Here is a 25,189-nt window from a genome sequence, read left to right as displayed (position 1 = left end):
GAGCAGGTGGAAAGTGGAAACGAGGATTGCTACATGCAGGGAATCAATAACCCTCCATTCAATCAACAAGTGTTTGTGCAGCTCTGCGCAGTTCCAGTCCTATGCTAGGCCCTGCACCGCAATGGCAAACGGACACGGATAATTCCAACCGAGTGTGAGGAATGGGAGAAACATAGGGCCATCAGGGCCTGGGGTCGGGGTGGGGGGCAGGGTGCTGCCTCAAGGGAGACTAGGAGAGAACGCCCAGAGAGAGTGACATTTACGCAGAGACAGGAAGAACGTGTGGGTGATGGTGAGAAGCACTGCTTCAAGCAGAGGGAACATTGTTTATGAAATTGCAAAGCCAAGGAGAGCCGGGTAAGGAAATGAAGCAGTCCAACATGGCAAGACCCTAGGGCTGGAGCTGGCAGCAGTGAGGAGGGAGGCTGGGAGATGTGGGAGCAGGCAGGGCTGTGGGGGGCCCTGGAGGGAGGAGGGCCAGGATCCTGAGGGCTGTGCGGGACAGGGAGGGGTTTACAGCTCTGAAGCGGCAGGATGGGATCTGGGCTTTAGAAGGCACCTGGGTGTGGAGGATAGATTGAGGGGGGCCAAATGGGAAGCAGAGGGAGCACTCAGGAGGGGCTGCAGTGATAACGTGGAGCTCGGGGTATGGGGGTTACCTGGCTAAGGCAGCAGGGGGGTGAGAGGAGTGACCTCGTGCTAGGGTATGAGTGGGCAGTGACGGAGGATGGGACCTCACCCTAAGGAGGCAGAGACCGGGGGCCCTGCAAAGGATGACCTCTGAGACAGATGGGGGTGGCCGCGGGGTGGTGCTTGGGGGAACTGACCTGAGGGTGGCCAAGGGTAAAGGCTCTGCTCTGCACACACATCTCCCCAAGAGCAAAATAAGCCCCACTGGGGGGCTGCTGCCTCCAAGAGAGGTGGGGTGCATCACTTTCTCAGTCCTGCTTCAGTCCTTCAAGGAGAAAGCCTCAGTTGGGAGCTAGCCTGTCTTTCACACCTCTTTTTACAGAGAGACCAGGCCTCGGGCTCAGAGCCTTCAGCAGGTGACAGTGTCTAGCTGGGGTTTGATAGCGTTTCCTTGCCTTTATTTTTATGGCTGCCTTCCATTTATGGTAAGTGAAACCAGATCTCTAATTAGGGCAGTGAAATCAAGTTTTGTTTTTAAGCCGAGGCATTTAAGCTTAGGGGGGAAAGATGGGCCACCTTTAAAAGCATATTACTGATGGGGGCGCCTGGGTGGCTCAGTTGGTTGAGTGACTGCCTTTGGCTCAAGTCATGATCCTGGAGTCCCGGGATCGAGTCCCGTATTGGGCTCCCTGCTCGGCGGGGAGTCTTCTTCTCCCTGTGGCCCTCCCTGCTCTCATGCTCTCTCTCTCATTCTCTCTCTCTCTCTCAACTAAATAAATAAAATCTAAAAAAAAAAAAAAGTATACTACTGATGGTTTGGGTGGCATAGGGATCTGGCAGAAGTCAGACGGAGGACTTGAAAGATGGGGTGTGGGAAACCCTGTGATGGCAAAGGGAGCCCTAGGTTTGCAGTCACGCAGTTATGTCTAAGTCCCGCTCAGCAAATGACCCGCTCTGCCTCTCAAAGTGGAGGTGACAACCTCTGCCTTCTTCCCGGCTGCCGTGAGGACTGGTTGACATCGTGGCCGGGAAGCCAGCTTTGGGACTCTACGGTACAGCCAGCGAGGGATGGCTCTTGGGACAGTCCTGGCGTCAGGCTCACAGGAGGAAGTGGTCCCTGCCCAGATCCCGCTACTCCGAGGAGCCTCCTGCTAGGGGTGGCTGTGCAGGTGCAGGTGGGAGTAGAGGCCTGTGGCGGTGGAGACGAGTGGCATTTTATTCCAGGCACTTAGACTCCTCGAAGAAATGTTGCTCCTGAAAAACAAATCTCCCCGAAGATCCAATATTCAAGATAAGTTGCCCCAGAACTCCCAGGTAGATTTTGCACTCCCAAAGTCATGTCAAAAATCAAGCCAAGCTACAGGGAAGCTCTGAACGTCAAGCTCAGTGCAGTTCCCAGGCACCGAGGGCAGGCTGACCTGGGCATGGGGCAGCAAGGGGAAGCGGCCCCTCTGCGGCTGGGGAATCGCCACGGTTGCAAGATTCAGCACTCCGTGCCCCTGGCCTGGGGGCTTCCTCTTACGGACTTTCAGTCTTGGTGATCCTGGGCGTGCTCCTGCCCACTCCCTGAGCCCCAGTGGCGAGCAGCTGGACGGGCCGCTGGCCTTTCCAGACCAGAAAGTGGGCTTTCCCTCCGAACACTTACCCAGTCCCCATAATTGAATTCTTCTCTGCGTTTCCTGGGTCATTCTTGTCACCCACTGGGAGGTGAGCGGAAGGAGGACAGAGCCTTGTTCTCCCCGAGTGCCTGGCCCCTTTCAGGGTCTAGCACTCCATGAGTCAGTGTCAAAGTAAATGGGAGGGGTCAGAAACGTGATCTTTTGCTGCTTCTTCACAAGATCCCACACAGACTAGTTAGAGCATCCCGAGAAATACAGAGCTGGGAAGGGATTAGGACTTGGTCGTTTCTTACCCCAGTGACATCATCTATAAAAGGGATTGAAAAAAAGAATTCTTTTAAAATGAAAATTTAGGGGCACCTGGCTGACTCGGTAGAGCATGCAATTCTTGCGTTTGAGCCCCACCATGAGTGTAGAGATTACTAAAAATACATAAATAAACTTTTAAAAAATCAAAATAAATAAAATGAAAATTTAAAGAGTTTACAGTTGCTCTGGGTTCAGAATCTAAAGCAATGTTTTAGGAGCATTGGTGTGCTTTTATCAACCACCCAAGTCACAAAAGTGTTCGGGTTGTGGCGGGATCTGGGAAGAAGCGAGTTCTGAGTGGTTCCATGGGATGATGGGGCTGGAGAGGGGGAGTTTGCCCTGTTTCACCTGGAGAAGGCAACTTGACTAAATGCGGGCTGTCTCGAGCCTAATTTTCATAACGAACCGCTTTGCTCTCAAGCTACATTCAAATCCTGGTTCTGCCACTTGGTGGCCATGGGACCTTACTTAGACAAGTCACCCTGCTTCCTTAAACTTTGGTTTTCTCATCTGTGAAATGGGGATAATAATGATACCTATAACATGGAGCTGTTATTGGGATTAAATGAATGAGTGTGAAGCCATGAGAACAGTGACTAGCTCCCATATAGTAGATGCTCAATACATGTCAGCTTTAATAATCAGTTCCCCAGTTTTCCCTTTCTGGGATAGAGTGAGCCCAGTTCCAAGAACCCAAAAGCACTGTAAATTATTCTGAGGAAAAGAAAAAAACATGATTTACATTCACTAGAAAATAAAACCTACACTTACAATGATGAACTAAGTTTCAAGGGACAAATGTTGTCATCAGTGAGTCGGAGTTTTTCCTCCTACACAGTCTTGGCAACTTTCTTAAAAGATGTGTGGTGTCTCTTTATAAACCCCAAGCTCCCACAACATTCAAGGCTTTCTGGAAGTCAAGTGCGGGTGACTTCTGCTTCTGCTCAGCAGACGAGCTAAAGAGATTCCCGGGAACTTAGCAGCTATAGCTCCATTTTTTTTAAAAATCCCAATGAATTAAAAGTAAATCACAGATTTATAATTATTGCCTGACAACAAGGATTATACTTTGAAATGCAATATGCTGATTGTGATTACTTGTGGTGAAATCAGCTTATACATAATACATTTTTATGTCCCTAAATTAACAAAATGATTTTTGACCTAAAAAGGGATGGTACGTATTTTGGTTTCCCCTTTCATTTTCGTCCATCCCACCCCATCTCTTCCAAATGCAGCAGAATGTTTTCCCCATGGTGTCAATAGTAGAGGAAATTGTAATTTCTACACCGGAAGACTTCCCACTTCCTCTGGGATTTCTTTCCCACGACTACCCCCACACGCAGGCCTGTCTCCTCTCTAAAATTCAGCTTCCAGCTGGGCAAACCAGGAGAAACCAAAGTCCCAGGATGTGAGGATATTGAGGATCTGGTCTGGGATCTTCTAAGAATGAGCTCTACCCATGCCCCTGTTAGAGGTACTTCCTAGTTATTCTCCAGAAACGACTAGCTGGTCTCTCCTCTCAGAAAAGGGGAAAAGGCTTGGTACACATGCCTCCCTCCCTTTCTGCCTGTTCGGAAGACCCAGCCTTACTGTGAAAATGAATTCTAGAATTTGAATTTCCTGTGTATAGGCTACAACATCAATCCCCACTCTACAGGTGAGGAACCAGTAAGTGGCATCCTGCATAGGATTACACTGTCTAGGCCATTCCTTCAAAAGTGTTTTGCTTTGCTTTGTTTTGTTTTGTTTTGTTTTTAAAGATTTTATTTATTTATTTGACAGAGAGAGATAGTGAGAGCAGGAACACAAGCAGGGGGAGTGGCAGAGGGAGAAGCAGGCTCTCCGCGGAGCAGGGAGCCCGATGTGGGACTTGATCCCAGGACCCTGGGATCATGACCTGAGCTGAAGGCAGACGCTTAACGACTGAGCCACCCAGGTGCCCTGCTTTGTTTTGTTTTGAGTACCTGCGCAGTGCCAGGCCCTGTGTCAGGCGCTGACACACAATGGCAAACAAGACCCATCTGTGTTTTTCTGGAGCATGAGTATCCTTATCTGTATAATGGGAATAATAATCATCTAATAATGACTTGGCCCTTCTAAGGGGGTTGTGTGGGGGTCAGATGAGCTAATGGATGTGAAAGTGCTTTATAAAATATTAAAGCATCCTATCAATATAAGAATGATCAGGTATAGCATGAAAGAAGATGTTAGAAAAGAAGGCTTGGTTTTCCACACCATTTCTTTAATGATAATAAAACAACAATTATTAAGCACCTACTATGTGCCAGCCGTTTGACTTCCAGACCGGCAAGTCATGCCAACAAGCCCACTGACGGCTGGACAACCTCTTACAGGGTGCAGAGCACTTGCCCTGGGTCCCAGGCAAGTATGTGGTGGGACCAGGTTGGAGCCAGCTCAGCCAGATGGTTTCCCTTTTGCCAGACTTTCTGTGGGGCAGGGCCTGGGTATCTGGGAAAGAAAGGTCAAGGGAAGCCTGAAGGTAGAATCAAAAAAGAAGGGGTGGGTGCCTTTCCCCTGATCACAGAGGCAAAGTTGAGGCCCAGAGATACCAGGGAACTTCTCAGAAAAGAGACAGGAAGTAGCAACCCGGGACAATGACTTAAGGGTTTTGTAAGTTTCTAAACCACTATAACTTCCCCTTTTCTTAGTTCTTACATTATTCAGGCCTCTTGCCTATGGGAAAGAGCAGTGAGAGCTATCCTTCCGTCTGTACGTATTTACTAAGCACCTACTCTGTGCCAGGCAGGCCCAGGAGAGGAGCCTGAGGCAGCTCCTTAGAGGCAGGAAGAAGGGGAGGATGTTGATGAGTCCTGTTCCACACCCACGGTGGTTGTGAGGACCCCAAAGGACCAAGAGTGTGGGGGCGGCTAGAAAAACAGAGGGTCTCTAGGGTCCTCAGGAAAGAAGAAAAGGGGAACACAGGGACATGGGGCCAAGCTGGTCCTGAGATGTGCTGGCCCAAGAGAGGAGAGGACTTGGCCCTGTCCCTATAGGAGGCTGTCACAGGGCTGGGTTAAGGGCCTGGGCTGGGCTGTGTCCTCCCTGGCCCTCCAGGCCCTGAAGTTCCTCTCCCTCCTCCTTCCTCCCTCCCCCTGCTTCAGAGAGGCCCACCCGCATTCTTGGGGAAATCATAGGCTAAAAATAAACAGTTGCCACCGGACTCTGGGCCCAGGGAATAGGTTCAACAGGAGTCCTGTGGACAGTGGGTTGGGGCTGGGCCAGGGGCTGGAAGGGATGACAGCTAAAGGTCCTAAGACCCCCATCTGATGATGCCAATAATCCCGCCCACCCCCAGGCTGGCCCTTTGAGAGCCAGGCCTTCTAGCCTTCAGCTCCATGACCTTCTATGGCTGGGGCTATTTGATCCCAAGCAATGTCCCTGTGCCTGCCGGAGAGATAGAACATGTGGCAAAAAATAGCTTCACCCCCTTGCAATATTCCTACCCATAACTGGACAGGGCGAGTCTTTATCAGTCCAAAGGCATACTCCCACTGAAGCAAAGGTGCTTTTCTGGGAAGGCAAAACCCGTGACTCCTCAGCCCAGAGAGGACTTTGTGGGGTTCTCATTACTGACGGCATGGTTGGAATCCTTTGGATGGGAGTCCTGCTTTGGGGCAGGACGCAGGGAGGGGAGTGGGCTGAGGTCAACCAGCAGCAGCACCGATCTGTCATCTAAGGAACCTCGATGGGTCTTAGCTGTCCTCTACCCTCCAGCCTGTGTCACTGACAAATCTAAGTCCACTCCCCAAACGAGCTTGATGTATTCAAGGAATGTCATTCCAACAGAGTCATTGCCTGGATTTTTGCCCACAGGACTCCTGAGGCTGGAAGACCCTCCCTGGATCCATGGGAACTCCATATTTAGCTATAGAGAGACTGCACCTCCAGGGTCAGGCACCCTGGTGCCTCTAATAATATTAACAACACAAGCTACCGTGAGCCAACACCGCTGAAGTGCCATGCATTGTGATCATGGCTTTGTGTGCATTACCTCATAAAACCCTCATGTGTTGTCATTTCATACCCATTCGACAGGTGGGAAAAAGTGAGACACAGAGAGACTAAGCTGTGGCCCATTTTCACACACATAGTGAGCTGATAGGAGCGCGGGTCTGGTGGGTTTCCATCCCCTGCCCTGAGCCTTCCAGGGAGTCTTCTGTTTCCCATGCAGGGAGAGGGGAAAGGAGGCCACGAAGCCAGTGGCGAAAGCCCCCAAAACATTTCCTTGGAGACCGGTCATCATGTCTTGTCCACTGCTGTGACCCCAGCACCGCCAATCCCCGCAATACACATGAGCCATCCTGAACTTTGCAGACGCCATTCCCTCTGCCTCGCATGCGCTTCCCTCCCCGCTGAACCTGGCCGAGTCCTGCTCACCTGCAGGTCACGGCTTCATCCCCTTCTTCAGGGAGGCTGGCCTGGTCAGCTGTGTTCTCACCACACCATGTACTTCTGTAGACTAGCCTTCAGCACAGATGCTGTTGAATACGTGACAGAATCATTTTGCGGTGAGTTGCTCTCTCTCTGATGAGAATGGAAGCTCTGGGAGGGCAGGAACTCCGTGGGTCTTGTTCACCAAGGTATTTCCACAACTTAGCACAGTGCCTGGCACAGGTGAGGTGCTCAGTAAGTACTTTTGAATAAGGAAGCAAGGAACAGACCAATGAATCATTTATTTATTTTAAAATATTTTATTCATTTATTTGAGAGAGAGAGAGAGAGAGAGAGAGAGAGCACATGAGACGGGGGAGGGTCAGAGGGAGAAGCAGACTCCCTGCTCAGCAGGGAGCCCGATGCGGGACTCGATCCTGGGACTCCAGGATCATGACCTGAGCCGAAGGCAGTCGCTTAACCAACTGAGCCACCCAGGCGCCCCCAATGAATCATTTATTGAGTGTTGACTAAATGATCCCAAACAGTGATTGCAAATGGAGCCAGCTGGGCGGGAAGTGGCAGCACTGGGTGGGAGGGCGGGCTGTGGGGAAGAGGCCGCCATTGGGGGTGGTGTCATAGAGGAAAAGGGAGGACCTGGAGGGCCTTTAATGAACCAGGTCACTCCGTCCAGCTGTGAAATGCTTTGACTTGATGTGAGGATGGGCTGGCGTCCCGGATGTTACCCTTTCAAGGTCATTCTCCCCAGGGCCATCCTTGCTTTCCTTGAACAATCAATCAGAGTAAATCCCACCATATGGGTTCTGAACCTTGCGAAGAAACAACTGTATGAAATTGCTTTGAAATGGTTCTGGTGGAAGCTTCTGTCAGTGGTTAATTCTGGAAGGTGGGATTCCTGAGGGCTTTCCCTTCTGCACACATTTCTGTAATGATTGAATTCTTCCTCCCTCCCTCCCTCCCTTCCTTCCTTTCCAACAGAAATGTGTTCCCTTTGTGTGCAGAGTAACAAAGCCAGGTTATTAAGGATGCCTTCAAGTATTTACCTGGTGGAAGGTGCCTCCTCTTTAAGAAGTTTCTGGTTGCAGGGCACCTGGCGGCTCAGACGGTTAAGCGTCTGCCTTCGGCTCAGGTCATGATCCCAGGGTCCCTGGATCCAGCCCTGAGTCCGGCTCCTGGCTCAGCGGGGAGCCTGCTTCTCCCTCTCCCTCTGCCTCTCCCCCTGCTCATGCTCTCTCTCTCTCTCTCTGTATCTCTGTGTCTCAAATGAATAAATAAAATCTTTAAAAAAAAGTTTCTGGTTGCAGAGAATGAAGAAAAAGGAGGAGGCACTGGAAGTGAGTGGCTGAGTTAGAATGACTATCATGGATCACTATTTTTTGTTTTTTTGTTTTCAAATTCATATGAAGTAAAATTGACTTTTAGGGTACATTTCTATGCATTTTAACATATGTGTAGATTGGTGTAACCACCATGGCAATCGGGATACAAATCAGTTCCGTGAGCCCCAAACCCACCTGTGGTTGCCCCTCTGCAGACCTACTCTCCCCGCCCCCTGCAACCACTGATCTGCTCTTCATTGCTCTGGCTTTGTCTTTTCAAGAACGGCATGGACGTGGGATCATGTAATACGGGACCTGTTGAGATGGGCTTATTTCCCATTCATGCAGTTGGTGCGTGTATCAATCGTTTGCATTTTTTTCTTTTCTTCTTTTGAATAGCTTTCTAATAGAATGGACTTACCATACTTTGTTTACCTGTTCACCCCTTGAAGGACATCTGGATTGCTTCTAATTTGGGGCGATTATAAATAGGGCTGCTACACACATGTGTGCAGGTTTCATATGAACAGTTTTCATTTCTCTAGGGCAATCACCTGGGAATGGGGTTGCTGAGTCATATATTAAGTGTAGGCTCAGCTTTTTTTTTTTTTTTCTTTTAGGCTTAGCTTTATAAGAAACTGCCAGACTGTTTTCCAGAGTGCCTGTACCACTTTGCCTTCCCGCCAGCAATGTGTGAGGATCGCAGTTTCCCTGAATCTTGCTAACACTTGGTTTTGTCAGGTTTTTTTTAAGCCATTCTAATAAGTGTGTGGTTGTATCTCAGCGTGGTTTTATTTTACATTTCTCTGATAGCTAATGCTGGTGAATATCTTCTCACGTGCTTATTTGCCATCATGTATTCTCTTGGTGAAGTATCTGCTCAAGTCTTTGGTCCATTTCTTAACTGGGTTGTTTGTACTGTTGAGTTTTGAGAGTTCTTTTTGTATTCTGAATATAAGCCTTCTGTCAGATATGCGATTTGCAAATGTTTTCTCCCAGACTGTAACTTGTCTGTTCATTCTCTTGACAGTGTCTTTCGCGGAGCAAACTTTTCCAATTAAAAAAAAAAAACAAGATTCTTGAAGTATGGTTGACATATGGTGCTGTATTAATTTCAGGTGTACAACATAGCGATTCGACAACTCTACACGATACTCAGTGCTCGCCGAAGCCACCGTACGGCATTATTACAATATTTTTGGCTATATTCCCTATGCTGTACTTTTTATCCTCGTGGCTTATTTATTTTATAACTAGAAGTTTATACCTCTTAATTTCCTTTCTAATTTTGATGAAAATTTTTATCAATTTTTTTCTTTTATCAATTTTATGTTCAACTTTTCACCTAGGGACTCTTTGCCTAACATTATCATATTTTCTTAACATTCTCATTTTTTTGGATCACTTTTTTTTAAAGATTTTATTTATTTATTTGAGAGAGAATGAGAGAGAGAGAGAGAGAGAGAGAGCACATGAGAGAGGGGAGGGTCAGAGGGAGAAGCAGACTCCCTGCCAAGCAGGGAACCTGATGCGGGACTCGATTCCGGTACTCCAGGATCATGACCTGAGCCGAAGGCAGTCGCTCAACCAACTGCGCCACCCAGGCGCCCCTGGATCACTTTCTTTGTGCCAGCCTGGGAAACCCACATTGCCTAGCCCACTTAATCCTCACTGTGATCCTATGAGGTTGGCAGTATTTTTATATAAACTCATATTACAGATGAAGAAACTGAGGCAACAGAGGGCTTAAATAATTTGCCCAAGGCTCACCCAGCAGAACTGGGATTCCAACCCACATCTCCAGGACTACAGAACCCACCCTGTTCACTGCTTGGATCAGGTTGAAATTCTGCCTGTGGAATCTCTCATTGGACCATCATCAGAGCAAGGAAACCAGGAACATTTGCTCCTACTTGTCATTCAGTTCTTAGCTTAAATGTCACCTCCTGAGGGAGATCTTCCTTGGCCACTCCACCTAAAATAGGCTCTCTCCCCACGTCCCCTCTTCTTCCCACCTCTCCTCCCTCACCCCCTCTCTTAACTGAGAATGAGGATCTTCAAGGCACGTCCCAGTATCTCAAATGTGTTTGTTTTCTTCAATTATGTATTTTCTTCTACATAATTTGTTTCTTCCCCACTAGAAGGTCAGCTAGGTGAGAGCAAGGACATTATCTTTTCTCTGCTTTATCTCCAGCTTCTCGCCTAGTGCCTGGCACAGAGTGAGTGCTCACCAGATACTTTTTAGAGGATGTTAGTGGATGGATGGATGGATGGATGGATGGATGGATGGATGGATGGATGGACTGCCTCTGTTGGGGAATTTTGGTTTCTCAAGGAGAGAAATGCAACCTTGGAACTAAGCAGGTTCTGACTAGAAGAAATCAAAAGGCATTTTCCATATGAACACACTTGTTTGTGTGTATAGACATTCTGGAGAGCATTTGCTTTAAAAAAAATAGAATATATATATGTATATGCTAGTATATGCCTACAATATCTCTGGAAAGATACACAAGAAACTGGCATAGAGCTGGGTGGTCAGGATATCAGAGACAGAATGAGGCTCACTTCTCACTAGTATATTCTTTTGTGCATTTTGATTTTTTACCATGTGCATGTATTGCGTATCCAGAACATATATTTCATTTTAGAATAATCATGCTATGGGATTTCTTCCCCCTGGAAGGTCGGGCAGCAAAGCAAGTCAAGAGATTAATCAGTTGTTCTGAAGACAATTAATGCCTTTTCTGTAACCAGCAGCTTATTTGTAGGTGCTGAAGCAAGGTAAGTGTTAAAGCAGAAAAGGTTTCACAAGAGTAGACAGGCAGGCCACATTTATTGAGTCATTATCAATGAGCAAGGCTTATTAATTAATTAATTTTCAATAAAATACATGTTCATTGCAGGGTGTCTGAGTGGCTGGGTCAGTTAAGTGTCTGCCTTTTGATCTCAGCTCAGGTCTTGATCTCAGGGTTGTGAGTTCGAGCCGCGCTGGGCATGGAGCCGACCTAAAAGAAAAAAAATGTATGCTCATTGCAACAACTCAAAGACATATCTGAAGCAAAACTAACAACCTCCAGTCCAACTCCTTTGACACATTGTAATTAGAAATTTGATTTTCCTACTTTTTCTATGCTTAAGCAAGTGTTCAGGGTGATTTGGATATGCTTATTCTGGTTTCCATGAGGTTAGACATTATTCTTTCACATCCTTTTTTTGCTTCATACGGTGTAGAGAGATTTATAATTTGGCATAGGTGAATCTACCTCATTGGTTTAAATAGCTACGTAATATGCAACTGTATTGATACAATCAGGGTGTTTCTAAGTTCTTGTTATTACAAAAAGGTTGTGCTGTCTATTCTTGTGTCTATTTCACTATGCATTATTGTTTTCATTTCTGAAAATTGTCACTTTTTTTTTTTAAGTAGGCTCCTTGCCCATCACGGGGCTTGAACTCACCCCAACTGTTGCACACTCTACCAACTGAGCCAGCCGGGCACCCCACACACTTATTTTTTGTCATAAAATTTTTGAAAGTTTTTCCTAAAAGGCTGTAATTTTTTTACAATGAGTGTAGTAGTGTTGGTTTTCTTCTGCCTTCAACAGCCATGAATGTTACCAGGATTTTTCATGTTTGCCAATAGGAGGAGATATGTGAGGGCTCCTTATTTAGTTTTCATTTCCTTGATTATACATATGTGTGCTGACCATTTTTATTTCTTCTTCTGTACACTTTATATTCTTTACCCATTTTCCCATTGGGTCATTTGTATTTTTCCACTTTATTTGCGGGAGCATGTTCACGCCGGGGATAGTAAGCCTTTGTTATATGAAGCTTAAATATTTTCTCCCACACTCTCATTTATCTTTTGACCTCATTTGTGATGTCTTTTGTTATACAGAAGTTAACATTTTTTCCTGTAATCAGATCTTTCTATTTTTTCCTTCAGTTATTAATAACCACAGATGTTTCCATAATCCAGTGGTTTTCATACCGTACACCTGACCTTTGGGTTCCGTGGGGATGAATGGATGTTAGGGTGTGGGGTGAGCGGGGCTGCTGGCCGTGAGGGGCTCGCCACTGCTCCTTCCCCTGTTGTCACTGATGGTTCACATGCTACCTCCAATACTGTAGTGGAGGAAGGCCGAGGATCTGGAGCCAGAGGTATTGGGCAAAATAGTGAACCTCTGTGGACTTGAGTTTAATATCCTGAGGATTTAGAATCGTGCCTGCCCCAGGGATTGTGCTGAGACTCCAGTGAGCTGATCCGTGGAAAGCTGCGGCTTCATTAGCACTCACCACGTGCCCCCCAGTATGCTGGGCAATGGACACACATATGTTGTTAGCCTGTCCCTACAAGCCGTCTAAGAGGCCAGCAGGATTATCCCTGTCTCACAAAGGAGGAAACTGAGGCCCAGACAATTTAGGTTACTTGCCTAAAACACAAGAGTAGCAAGTCATGGAGCCAAGATTTGCACCTTGGTTTCTGGGTGACTTCAAGGTCCTGGTTCTTCTCTCATCTACTCTCTACACCACATGGACATTGATTGAGCACCTACTCAGTTCCTGCCTGGTGCTGGGCATTGGGGAGTCCAGCAGTGAACATGACAGTGTCAGTCTCTAGTTGCTGACAGTCTACTGGGTGAGGTAGTCATGAACAACTAGACAACTTCAAATTGTGGGTCTGTGCCATTATGAGCATTGTGGTGAGATACAATATGGTGATGGCTCTTTTTGACTGAGGGATCAGGAGAGACCTTTCTGAGAAAATTCTATCTGCCCTGAGACATAAAGAATGAGTAAGAGCTGACCAGTTGGAAACTGCACCATATAGAGTGGGTGGGCTCCTTGGCAGGCTCCAAGCATGGAATAGAAGGCCAGTATGATGGGAAGGCAGTCTGTGCCAGGTCTGAGGTGGAGAGGGAGAGGTCGGGGGATGCCAGAGCACGCGAGGCTTATGTGGGTTGAGAGGAAAAGTTCAGATTTTATTCTAAAGACATTGGGAAGCTATGGAAGGTCTGAGCAAGGAAATGCTACAGTGTGACTGTGCCTTAAAAAGACCGCTCAGCAGACGTGTGTGCACTCTGTGATGAAGCAATTCTACTCCTAGGTGGTACCCAACAGAAGTGCACGCTTATATGCACTGAAGACAAAAATGTATGGCAAGTGCACTCTGTCATAGCTGCAAATTATAAACCACTAAAATGCCTCCTGGTACTTGACTGAATAAAAATTGGTATAGTCAGACACTGGAATACTATACAACAACAAAAAGGAGCACATTAGAACGATATGGGTTGCTGTGGATGGGTCTGACAAAAGCAGTGATGTGTGAATTGAAGCAGATATGAAATAGTACATAAGGTATTAACCCAGAAGCAGGCAAAACTAATCTGTGTTGCTAGAAGTCAGGGGAGTAGTTATCCTGGAGGAGAAATGGGGGTGATTGGGAAGGGGCATACGGGGGCTTCTAGGATGTTGGTAGTGTTCTGCTTTTGAGCTGGGTACTGGTTACACAGGTGTGTTCGGTTCATCAAGCTGAACACTTATGATCTGCACATGACTCTGCACGTATGGTCCACTCCGGCCGGTATGTGAGCATTGAACTTGGAAAGGGGCAGGTACAGTCCGGGGAAGATGAGGTAGGGCTATTACAGCAGGATCCAAGTGAGTGATGGTTGGTCGGCAGAGGTGGCGGCGGCGATGGAGGCCTGAGGACGGGTTGGAAACATGCACTGGAGAGGAAGCCACGGGACTGGTGATAGTGGGGGAGAGTGGTGGCCCAGGACCACATGGGGTTGGGGGTACATCAAGGCTGACTCTCCAGCTCTTAGCACGAGCACCTGGGAGGGAAGAGGTGTCAGACTCAGATGGAGAAGGTGGGGAAGGAGCAGATTTGCAGGGGACTACAGACTCTCGGGCTTAGTTCTGGACGCGTGAAATCTGAGATGTTCTCATGGGAGCAGATGGATATATGGATTTCATTTGGAAAAAGAAAAGGCCTTCTGCTGCTTAAGAGAATGTCCTTTTACCAAGCACGTTCAGTTTCCTTACCTCATTCCACTTAACTTCATGACAAAAATTCTTTAAAAAATTTTGTTTTATTTGAGTATAGTTGACACATAAATGTTACATTAGTTTCAGATGTACAACATAGTGATTTAACATCTCTATATGTTACGCTATGCTCACCACAAGTGTAGCTGCCATGTGTCCCCATACAAGGCTGCTATAATACCATTGACTATATTTCCCCATGCTGTGCCTTTTACCGCCCCCCCCCCCCAAAGTCTTATCTGTATGTGAGCCATGGTGGGGTTGGGCGGGGGAATGTTTCTTTATGCAGAAAGCAGAGATATATTCATGTGCATGCTGCCACATGAACGTGCTATATTTATCTGTTTTGCTGTTGGGCCCTGGACTAGGAGCCTGGGCTGGCCCGCAGAGGGCATCAGCCATGATGGAATGGCTGCTTGAGATTTGGCTCTCCCTGCAGGGGGACTGAGCGAAGAGGTCTAAGACCCAAGTGTCCAGCAGAGAAAAGCTTTCAGAGAGCCTTGGGCCCCTGAGACAGGCCACCGTGCTGGAGACATGGGCCCTGTTACCTTTCGATTCAATTTGTCCCTGCCTCTCCCTGAAGAACATGGGTCACACCTTTCCCCTCTTGTACCTTCCGAAGCTCCCCCATGGCCCTCAGGCTAGAGGTCTGGGGCTAGCCAGGAAGAGGCCTTACCATTCCTGCAGCCTTGTCTTTCACTCTTTTTATCAGATTCTCCACATTCCAGACCCGAGGGACTTTCTTTCCTCCTGCCGAACCCTCTACATTCTCTCCTGTTTCCAGGCTTTGGTATCATCTGTTTCCTCTGCCGGGGAAACTTGGCCCCTCTCGTTCACTCTTCATCAGGCTGAGCGCTAAACATCCTTCAAGTCTCAGCTTCATTGATTTTTTTTCAGGAAGGCTTCCCCATTGTCCGAACAGGATGAGCCCCTGACCTGGACCTTCCTGGCAGCAGGTGTCAGACCTGTCCTCACAGCCATGTTCTTCCCTTGCCCTTCTGGGATAAACCCTCAAGACCCAGCCGATGACTGTGAAGCTGGGCATCCTCCATTTATACCCCCAGACCCAGTGTTCACTGTGCACTCAGGGACTTGTCCTTGTGTTTACAAAATCCTCTGAAAGTGCTCATGACCATGACTGACCCACACCTACTTTTTTCAACAGAAAAGTTGGACATAGTTTAGAAGCAGACTGGAGCCCAAGCCTCGACCCAACCCCTTGCAAGAACCACTGAAGGTCAGACTCATCGGGGCCAGCTCAATCTGAAGTAATGTAAAACCATGAAGGCATCCGACAACCAGTTGGATAATGACACTGGAAGAGGCAATGGTCACAGAGCACGAAGGCAGTAAAACACTGCGTCACAAAGCCTTAAGAATACGAATACCCTTTGCTGTAGCAATTGCACCTCTAGGAGTTCATTATAATAAACTGCTGCATGGAACAGAGATGAATTTATGAGGATGTCTACTACAGTGTTGCTCACACAGTGAAAAAATGGAAATAATCTAGATAGCCAACAACAGGAGATTCGTTGCAAGTAAAAATTCAGACATTTCCCTGCCACCATTAAAAATGATGTTGTACATGTGCGTTACTGGCATGGAGTCACACTTGGTGTGTGTCAAGAACTGTTCAGTGACAAGTGACAGAAATCCATCTCAAAATGGAAAAAGCAAAGGGAGGATTTATTGGTTTATGGAATCCAAAGGAGAGTTGGACAACCGAGGTTCAGGAAGGACCATGGTGTGACCAAACTTTAAAAACAACTGGAATGTGGGACTCAGACAGCTCAAGGATTCCCTCTCCGTCTGCTGTGTTTGCCTCTCCCCACACCCAGACTTTCTCACTGCAGACCAGATAGGGGGAAACAAGTTTCGGCCACAAGGAAGAGTCTACCTGAAGTCTCCAGCCCCAAATCCAAAAAATCTTAAGCAAGGAATATATTGGCCACCTTAGGTCGAGGATCCAAACCAGAGCAGTCCACTGTGGTCAGGGTATGTTGGCACTGTGGTTGACCCAACTGGGGTAAAGACCTGCCTCTGGACCAATCCACTAAGACCAGGGGAGGGGACTCTTGACCTAACAGGAGAGCTGCAGAATTAAGCAAGGAATAAGGGCGGTTCCTAGGAAAGGGAAGTGGCCGGTAATCTCAGTTACCCTCTCCCTAGCGTTCAAGGAAACGATTAACAAGACAGGAAGCACAGTGAGGCCCCATTTCTGTGAAAATGATGGGGGCTGGACAATAGGAGAAAGAAGTCTGGAAAGGTATTCTAGTGTTGAAAGTGATTTTCTTGCAGCTGCGCTGTGTTTTCTACAAGGAATGCCAATGATTTGTGAGATTAATTTTTTTTATTTAAATTCAATTAGATTTAAAAAAATTTAAGAGAGAAAAGCCATACTGACTCCATGAGTATTGAGAATGTTGACTCGGCCTTCCCTGCCTCTCCCTTTCAGCCAGCCCATGCTGGATTTGAAACAAACAATTCTGTGACCTGCACGCCTCACATGTGTCTCCAGTCACCCATCCATCAACTACTGGGTATTGACAGGGGCCCAGTAAGTGCCAGGCAGCAATGTGTACTGGAGATGCTGTGACCAGTAAGGGCCAGACCCTGCCCTCCAGGAGCTCCCAGTCTGGAGGAAGAAACAAGAATGCATATCAGTTATGTTTTAAGAAGCTCAAAACAGGGGCGCCTGGGTGGCTCAGTCGTTAAGCGTCTGCCTTCGGCTCAGGTCATGATCCCGGGGTCCTGGAGTCGAGCCCCGCCTCGGGCTCCCTGCTCAGGGGGAAGCCTGCTTCTCCCTCTGCCTGCCCACTTGTGCCCTCTCTTGCTGTCTCTCTCGCTATCTCTGTCAATATCTCTGTCTTTCTCTCTCAAATAAATAAAAAAAGAAGCTCAAAACAGAAGTGTGAGCAGTGTGCCCCGAAAATATAGACCAAAGAGCAACACCTTCTGTTTATGTTTATGGGTATCTTGAAAGGTGGTTTGAGGCACTTGAGGTCTCGGGCGTACGCAAAGGTACAGGGTTCACCAGCAGTTGGCAGGTAGCTGGGTGTGGCAGGAAGTCTGAGGGGCAGGCAGTGAACTCCATTTACTAAGCATTTAGTGAGCATCTATCCTGTGTCGGGCTTTTGCCTAGGGGCTTGCTGATGAGATAGGGAAAGCATTTGGGATTCAATTCCAGAGGACCTGGAATGCCCTTCTATCTCTTTTCCAATAAAACAAAATTGAAATTGGGGCGCCTGGGTGGCTCAGTGGGTTAAGCATCTGATTTCAGCTCAGGTCATGATTCTGGGGGTCCTGGGATGGAGCCCTGTGTCCTGTGGGGCTCGCGCTCAGCGAGGAGTCTGCTTGTTCTTCTTCCTCTCCTTCTGTCCTCTGGCCCTCCCCCGGCTTGTGTGCACGCTCGCTCCCCCTGCCCCTGTCTCAAATAAATAAATAAAAATCTTTAAAATGTGGGCCTGTCTCTTCTCCCCCAGGAGGGATAAAGATCCCACCCAGCCTGGGCCCTCTGGAGTATCTTTAGCTTGTGTACCCCCACATTTGGGGAAGAACTGGGCGTGGGGGTGGGTGGTAGTGAGGGCTTCCGAACACCCTGCTTCCTGGATCTGTAATGACGTCCAAGTGCCGGGGGTATGGGGACACACTATTTGGGGAATCCTCCCAGAAAATGTTACGGAAGTTGAGCTGTGTTCAGAAAGTCCTCACTGGGCTTTGCAGTAGAGGTCCGGAGTCATCATCATGGCACTACGGTCCGAGCTTTGGGTCCCTGGAGGGGCTCTGGGGAAGGGGGATCACTGTCTCTGAAGTGTCTTTCATGCCCTAAGCCAAATGACCTTGGCCTGAATCGCTGAGGGTTATGTAAGATTAGGTGGCCACTTAGTCAAAAATAGCTCTCATGCTGACTCCAGCCTACAGAATAGCATCCAAGTGAAGGGGGCACAGATGGGCCAGAGCTGGGCATGCATAAGGAAAGTCCCTTCCTGGTCCTCACCACTGGAAAGTCGTTTGAGGGTGTCAGATGGAACTTCAGAGCTGCCGACAGGTGATGTCGCATGCTTGTCTGTTAGGTAGCAGCAATGTGGCCGTTTTGCTGAAGCCCAGAAACGAAGGGACCACAAAGACAGAAATTCAGCACAAACATTAGAATAATTTGAGTAAGAGAGGACATCAGGCAGAAAGAGCACTGAACTAGGAGTCTTCAGATCGGCTACTACCACCGACTCTCTAGAGCCCGGCTCTTTGATTTATTCACTCAATGAATACGGGGCAGTCACTATGTGCCAGAGATGGTACCTGGGTACCTGCCCTGGAGACACAGCATCAATGACAGATGCCGTCTCTACTCTCATGGAGCTCCAGCTTGTGGTTCAACTGTCTTGTCCCCCATCCTACTGAGAACTAACATGCTCTGAGATCTTCTCTGTGCCAGGTGCTTTACAAGACATTGCCATTCCTGTGAACACAATCCCTGGCTGCACGTGGCTTAGAGTCTAGAGGAAGAAACAGACAAATAACAGACAAAACGGCAACAAAACTCAAAGTATCCTCATAATGACAATTCCGAGAAAGTTTTGCCAAGGGCCCTTCCAGATCTAAGAGGAGGACCTCTCTATTGAATGAATGGGACCGATTGTTCCCATCTTCTTCAAGGGTTCTGGCCGGTGAAGGCACACGCGAGGGCCCTTGTACTCTCCCTCTGGAAGTGACCCTGGGGAGAAATCACTGGGACCGTGCTTGAGGTAGAGGCACCTGGTCCACTGCTGTTCAGAGTGGGTGTTGCTCTGAAACTTTGGGAGGACAATTTGGCAACAGTCATCACAGGTTTAGAAGTATGGCTCTCCTTGCACCTCATAAGTCCACTCCTGGGAACTGATCCAAAGGAAATAATTGGATAAGCGCACAAAGATGTACATTATAATGAAGCTCACTGCATCCTTATTTATGGTAGTTAAAAACTTGAAATAACTATGATAGCCAATATTAAGGGATTGTTGGAATGAATTGCAGGATAGCCATAAAATGTGGTAAAATAATTAGGTGGCCCTTTATGCCACAGACATGGCAACATGGCCATATGTGAAGTTTAAAAAAGTTGTGTGCAGAGAAATTAGACCCTGTACACTGTTGGTGGGAATAGAAAATGGTATAGCCCCTGTGGAAGACAGTATGGCAGGTCCCTAAAAAATTGAAATAGAATTGCCATGTGATCCAGCAATCTCACTTCTAGGTGTATACCCAAAAGAACTGTCAGCAAGTTCTCAAAGAGATATTTGTACAGTCTTGTTTAGAGCAGCCTTATTTATTTATTTTTTTAAAGATTTTATTTATCTATTTATGTGACAGGGAGAGATAGCACAAGCAGGCAGAGCGGCAGGCAGAGGGAGAGGGAGAAGCAGGCTCCCCACTGAGCAGGGAGCCCGATGCAGGGCTCGATCCCAGGACCCTGGGATCATGACCTGAGCCGAAGGCAGACGCTTAACCGACTGAGCCACCCGGGCGCCCCAAGAGCAGCATTATTTGTAATAGACAAAACATGGAAACAACGTGTCCGTTGAGAAGTGAATGGATAAAAGTAAACGTGGTCCATAGACACAATGGAACGTTATCTCGCCTTCAAAAGGGAGGAAATTGTGGCATGTGTTACGACGTGGACGAAACTTGAGGACATTACACTCAATGAAATAAGTCAGTTACAAAAAGACAAATACTGTGTGATTCCACCTATGCGAGTCACTCAGAGTAGTCAAATCATAAAGACAGAAAGTAGAGTGGTGGTTGCCCGGGGCTGTGGGAGGGGAGAATGAGGAGTTAGTGTTATGGGCCTAGAGCTCCAGCTGAACAAGATGAAAAGAGTTCTGGAGATAAAATGGCGGTGGTGCTCACACATGATGAATGGATTTAATGTCACAGAACTGTATAGTTAAAAATGGCTAAAATGGTGAATTTTACAGCTATGTGTATTTTACCATAATAAAATAATTAGAAAAAAATGGGGACAATAGCACTGAAAAAGAATAAAATACTTAGGAATAAATTTAACCACCGAGATGCAATATACTAAAACTACAAAACGTTACTGAAAGAAATTAAAGAAGATCTAAATAAGTGGACATCCATGTTCATGGGCTTAGGACTTAATATTTATGAGGTGAGGGGCGCCTGGGTGTCTCAGTCAGTTAAGTGTATGACTCTTGATGTTGGCTCAGGTCATGATCTCAGGGTTGTGAGATCGAGCCCCTGGTCTCAGGGTGGGCTCCAAACTCAGCTCAGAGTCTGCTTGAGAGTCTCTCTCCCTCTCCCTCATGCCCCTCCCCCAGTTCGTGTGCACATGCTCTCTCTCTCTCTAAAATAAATAAATAAAATTAAATTAAAAAAAATATTGTTAAGGTGACAATAATTCCCAAAGCCATTACAGATTTAATGCAATCCCTATGAAAATCTCAAAACCTCACAAATTCCACTTTTCAGAAGTGGGAAAGCCAATTCTGAAATTCATGTGGAATTGCAAGAAATCCCAAACAGCCAAAACAATCTTGAAAAAGAAAACTAAATGTGAAGACTCACACTTGCTGATTTCAAAGCTTGCTACACAGCTACAGTAATCAAAATAGCGTGGTATTGCATAAGGATAGTCTTACATATAGATCAGTGGAATGGAGTCGAGGGCCCAGAAACAAACCTACATATCTTTGACAATGGGATTTCAATAAGAATGCTAAAACCATTCAATGGGAAAGGAATAATCTCTTTAATAAATGGTGCTGAGACAACTGGATATCTTACAAGCAAAGAATGAAGTTGGGCCCTTACCTCACACCATATGAAAAAATAAACTCAAAATATATAAAAGTCCTGAATATAAGAACTAAAACTACAAGAAGAAAACGTAGGAGTAAGTCTTTATGACCATGAGCACAAGCTACAAGAGAAAAACAACACAGATAAATTGGACTTCATCAGAATAAAAATCTTTTATGCATCAAGGGCTACAACCAAGGGACTCCTGGGTGGCTCAGTCGTTGGGCGTCTGCCTTCGGCTCGGGTCATGATCCCGGGGTCCTGGGATCGAGCCCCACATCGGGCTCCCTGCTCAGCGGGAAGCCTACTTCTCCCTCTCCCGCTCCCCCTGCTTGTGTTCCCTCTCTTGCTGTGTCTCTCTCTGTCAAATAAATAAAGTAAATCTTTAAAAGGAAAAAAAAGGATACAACCAAGAAAGTGAAAAGAAACCCACAAAATGGAAGAAGACATTTACAAATCATATATGTGATAAGGGTCTTGTATCCAGGATATATAAAGAAGTTGCCCTAGTAAACAACAGAAAGGCAAACAACCCAGTTTTTTAAATGGGCAAAGGACTTGAATAGATATTTCTCCAAAGAATATATGCAAATAGCCAACAAATACATGAAAAGATGCTCAATGTCATTAGTCATTAAGGAAATGTAAATCAAAACCACAATGAGATGCCACTTCATATCCCCTAGGATGGCTATAAAACAAACAAGCAAACAAACAAACAAGTGGAAAATAATGTTGGGAAAGATGTGGAGAAATTGGAATTTTCATACATTGCTGGTAGGAATACAAAACAATGCAGCCACTGTAGAAAATAGTTTGGTATTTTCTCAAGAAGTTAAACATAGAATGACGATTCAACCCAGCAATTCTACTTTTAAGTATATACCCCCCCAAAAAATCAAGAATAGATATTCAAACAAAAACTTACACACATGTGTTCATAGCAGCACTATTCACAGTAGCCAAAAGGAAGATTTAACCTAAATGTTCCTCAAGTGGTGAGTGGATAAACAAATATGGTATATCCATTCAATGGAATATTATTTGGCCATAAAAGGAAATGAAGATCCTGATAGAAGCTTCAACATGGATGAACCTTGGAAATATTATGCTAAGTGAAAGAATCCGGACACAAAAGACCATCTATTATATGATTATATATTAAATGACCATTTATTTATTTAAAAAAATTTTTTTAATATTAGATTGAGACTTCCAGTATCTTTTTTTTTTTTCAAGATTTTATTTATTTGTTCGACAGAGAGAGACACAGCGAGAGAGGGAACACAAGCAGGGGGAGTGGGAGAGGGAAAAGCAGGCTTCCCGTAGTGCAGGGAGCCCGATGTGGGGCTAGATCCCAGGACCCTGGGATCACGACCTGAGCCGAAGGCAGACGCCCAACGACTGAGCCACCCAGGCGTCCCTAAATGACCATTCATTTATATGAAATACCTAGAATAGGCAAATCCATAGAGACAGAAAGCAGATTAACGGTTACTAGGGGCTGGGAGAGGGGAATAGGGGGTGACTCCTTGATGGAGGGATACAGGGTTTCCTTTCGGGGAAATGAAAATGTTCTGAAACCAGGTAGTGGTCATGGTTGTACAATGCTGTGAATGTACTAAGTGCCACTGAATTATACACTTGAAAATGGTTAAAAATGGAAAAAACAGGGGCGCCTGGGTGGCTCAGTCGTTAAGCATCTGCCTTCAACTCAGGTCATAATCCCGGGGTCCTAGGATCGAGCCCCACATCGGGCTCCCTGCTCCGCAGGAAGCCTGCTTCTCCCTCTCCCACTCCCCCCTGCTTGTGTTTCCTCTCTGGCTGTGTCTCTCTCTGTCAAATAAATAAATAAAATCTTAAAAAAAAAAAAGTGGAAAAAACATGGTGTGCATGCCTGAAAAATAACTGGAAGAACAGACACTAAAATGTTCACAGTGATGATTTCTGGGTAACGGTGAGTAACTTTTCACTCTCCTTTTTTTTTTTTAATACTTTCTGATCATTTTACAATTAAGCATGTTTTGTTTTAGCAATCAGAGTAAGTAAGAGCCACAGTGAACTGTTTCATTTTAGAAAGCAAGAAGAAAAGGAAGGAAAGAAGCCGGGGTGGGGGGAGGGGTTGAGGAGGAGAAGGAAGGAAAGAAGGAAGGAAGGAAGGGAGGGAGGGAGAGAGGGAGGGAGAGAGGGAGGGGGAAGGGAAAGAGGAAGGGAGGAAGAGAGGGTGGAGGGGGTAGGGAAAGAAGGCAAGAGCCCTTGAACCACCCCCTCCTTGTCTCTCCCATCTCCTTGGGACTGCAGGCCTTGCTAGAGGGGCTGAGAGTTGTCAGGGTTTCTGGTTAGACACCAAGAAGGACACTTTAGGTCAATAGGGGTGAGGAGACAGCTAACAGAACTCTCTACATGTGCTATAGAAAGATCCCCAAGATGTATTGTCTAAGAAGCAAGATTTAGAACATAGTACTTCAATTACTATAAACATACACACAATCACTAAAGAATGTAAACACATTTGCAAATGCAAAGATACTCTCTGCCAAGATGAATAAAAAAAAAAACAGTAAACAGTTTTCCTTAGAGAGGGGAACTGTTTGGGGCACCTGGGTTGCTCAGTTGCTTAAGCAGCTGACTCTTGACTTGATCTCTGAGTGGTGAGATGGAGCCCTGCGTTGAGCTCTGTGCTCAGTGGGGACTCTGCTTGAATTTTCTCCCTCTGCCTCCCCCCCACCCCGCCTTGCACAAGCTCTCTCTAAAAATAAATAAAATATTAAAAAAAGGGGGGGGGCGCCTGGGTGGCTCAGTCGTTAAGTGTCTGCCTTCGGCTCAGGTCATGATCTCAGGGTCCTGGGATCGAGCCCCGCATCGTGCTCCTTGCTCTGCAGGGAAGACTGCTTCTCCCTCTGCCACTCCGCCTGCTTGTGTTCCCTCTCTCACTCTGTCTCTCTCTGTTAAATAAATAAATAAAATATTTTAAAAAAATAAAAAAAATAAAAAAAGAGAGAGGGGAACTGAGTGGCTAGGAGTGGGGAGGGAAGGGGTCTGACTTTTCACTATGTGTACATTTTCATCTCCATACCTTTTGAATTTGGTAGCATGTACTTCCAAAGACACACTTATTTCTTGAATACTAATTTTGCATCATAAAAACAAAGTTTTGGGGGCACCTGGGTGGCACAGTTGGTTAAGCCCCAGACTTGGTTCAGGTAGTGATCTCAGGGTCATGAGATCGAGTCCCGTGTCTGGCTCTGCACTCAGTGTGGAGTCTGCTGAAGATTCTCTCTCCCTCTCCCTCTCCCTCTGCCCCTCACCCCTACTCATTCTCTCCCTCTCTAAAAAATAAATAAATCTTTGACAAAAACAAAACAAAACAAGTTTCTAACACATACGATAAAAGATATTCAGGTTAAAAAAAAAAGTTTGTTTGTTTCTGCCCTATTTTGTGTTTACGAGATTAACAGCAGATTTACTTAACATAAATAAGGCAGATATTCCTTAAACATTCAAGCAATCAGGAATGTTTAAAGTAAACAGAACACTCCTAGCTTACTTTCAAAGAGAAAGTATATTTAATGATAAAATGTGTTTTAAAATAAAGGTATTAGAAAAATGGTCATTTTTTTTACTTTTTCTTTTTGTATGAATTTTTTCTTTTTTTTTTTGTCTGAATTTTCTATAGTGATATCTATTATTTTTATTTTGGAACAGGTCTGTAATTGACCAAATTCCTAAACAATAAAGCCACTGGCTTTAGGCAACTGGTAAAGCAGTGTTGGCCTGACCTTGACCTCCCAGCAGCCTCAGACCCTTCCATTTGGCCCTGCTCTCTGTAGCCTCCATGGCCCAAACCCTGGGCCCTGTCTCCCCTGCTGCCCTCAAATGGCCTGGCCGACCGGCCAAGCCCTTCAGTCTGTCCCCACCTTAGGCTTCCTAGCCCTCAGGACTCCCTGGTGGAACCAGGACGTGGCAGAAGGCAGGTTGCTTCCGGATTCCTCTCTAGGAGGGGCATGGGGCTGATTTGAAGGTGTTTGT

At 46.4% G+C, this 25,189-nt stretch overlaps 1 protein-coding gene across 1 annotated transcript in view; it reads left to right on the top strand.

Annotated features, from left to right (window-relative positions):
* ARHGEF37 (Rho guanine nucleotide exchange factor 37) overlaps nt 1-15,958 on the top strand; it is an 88,090-nt gene extending 72,132 nt beyond the window's left edge. Inside the window, exon 15 of the transcript XR_004820077.1 lies at nt 15,519-15,958. The gene's annotated coding sequence lies outside the window, so the exon portion shown is untranslated. The remainder of the gene's footprint in view (nt 1-15,518) is intronic.
* The last annotated feature ends 9,231 nt before the right edge of the window (nt 15,959-25,189 follow it).

This window comes from Zalophus californianus, chromosome 5 (assembly GCF_009762305.2).
Source record: "Zalophus californianus isolate mZalCal1 chromosome 5, mZalCal1.pri.v2, whole genome shotgun sequence".
Taxonomy (NCBI): Eukaryota; Metazoa; Chordata; class Mammalia; order Carnivora; family Otariidae; genus Zalophus; species Zalophus californianus.
This window is presented reverse-complemented; position numbering and strand designations above follow the sequence as displayed.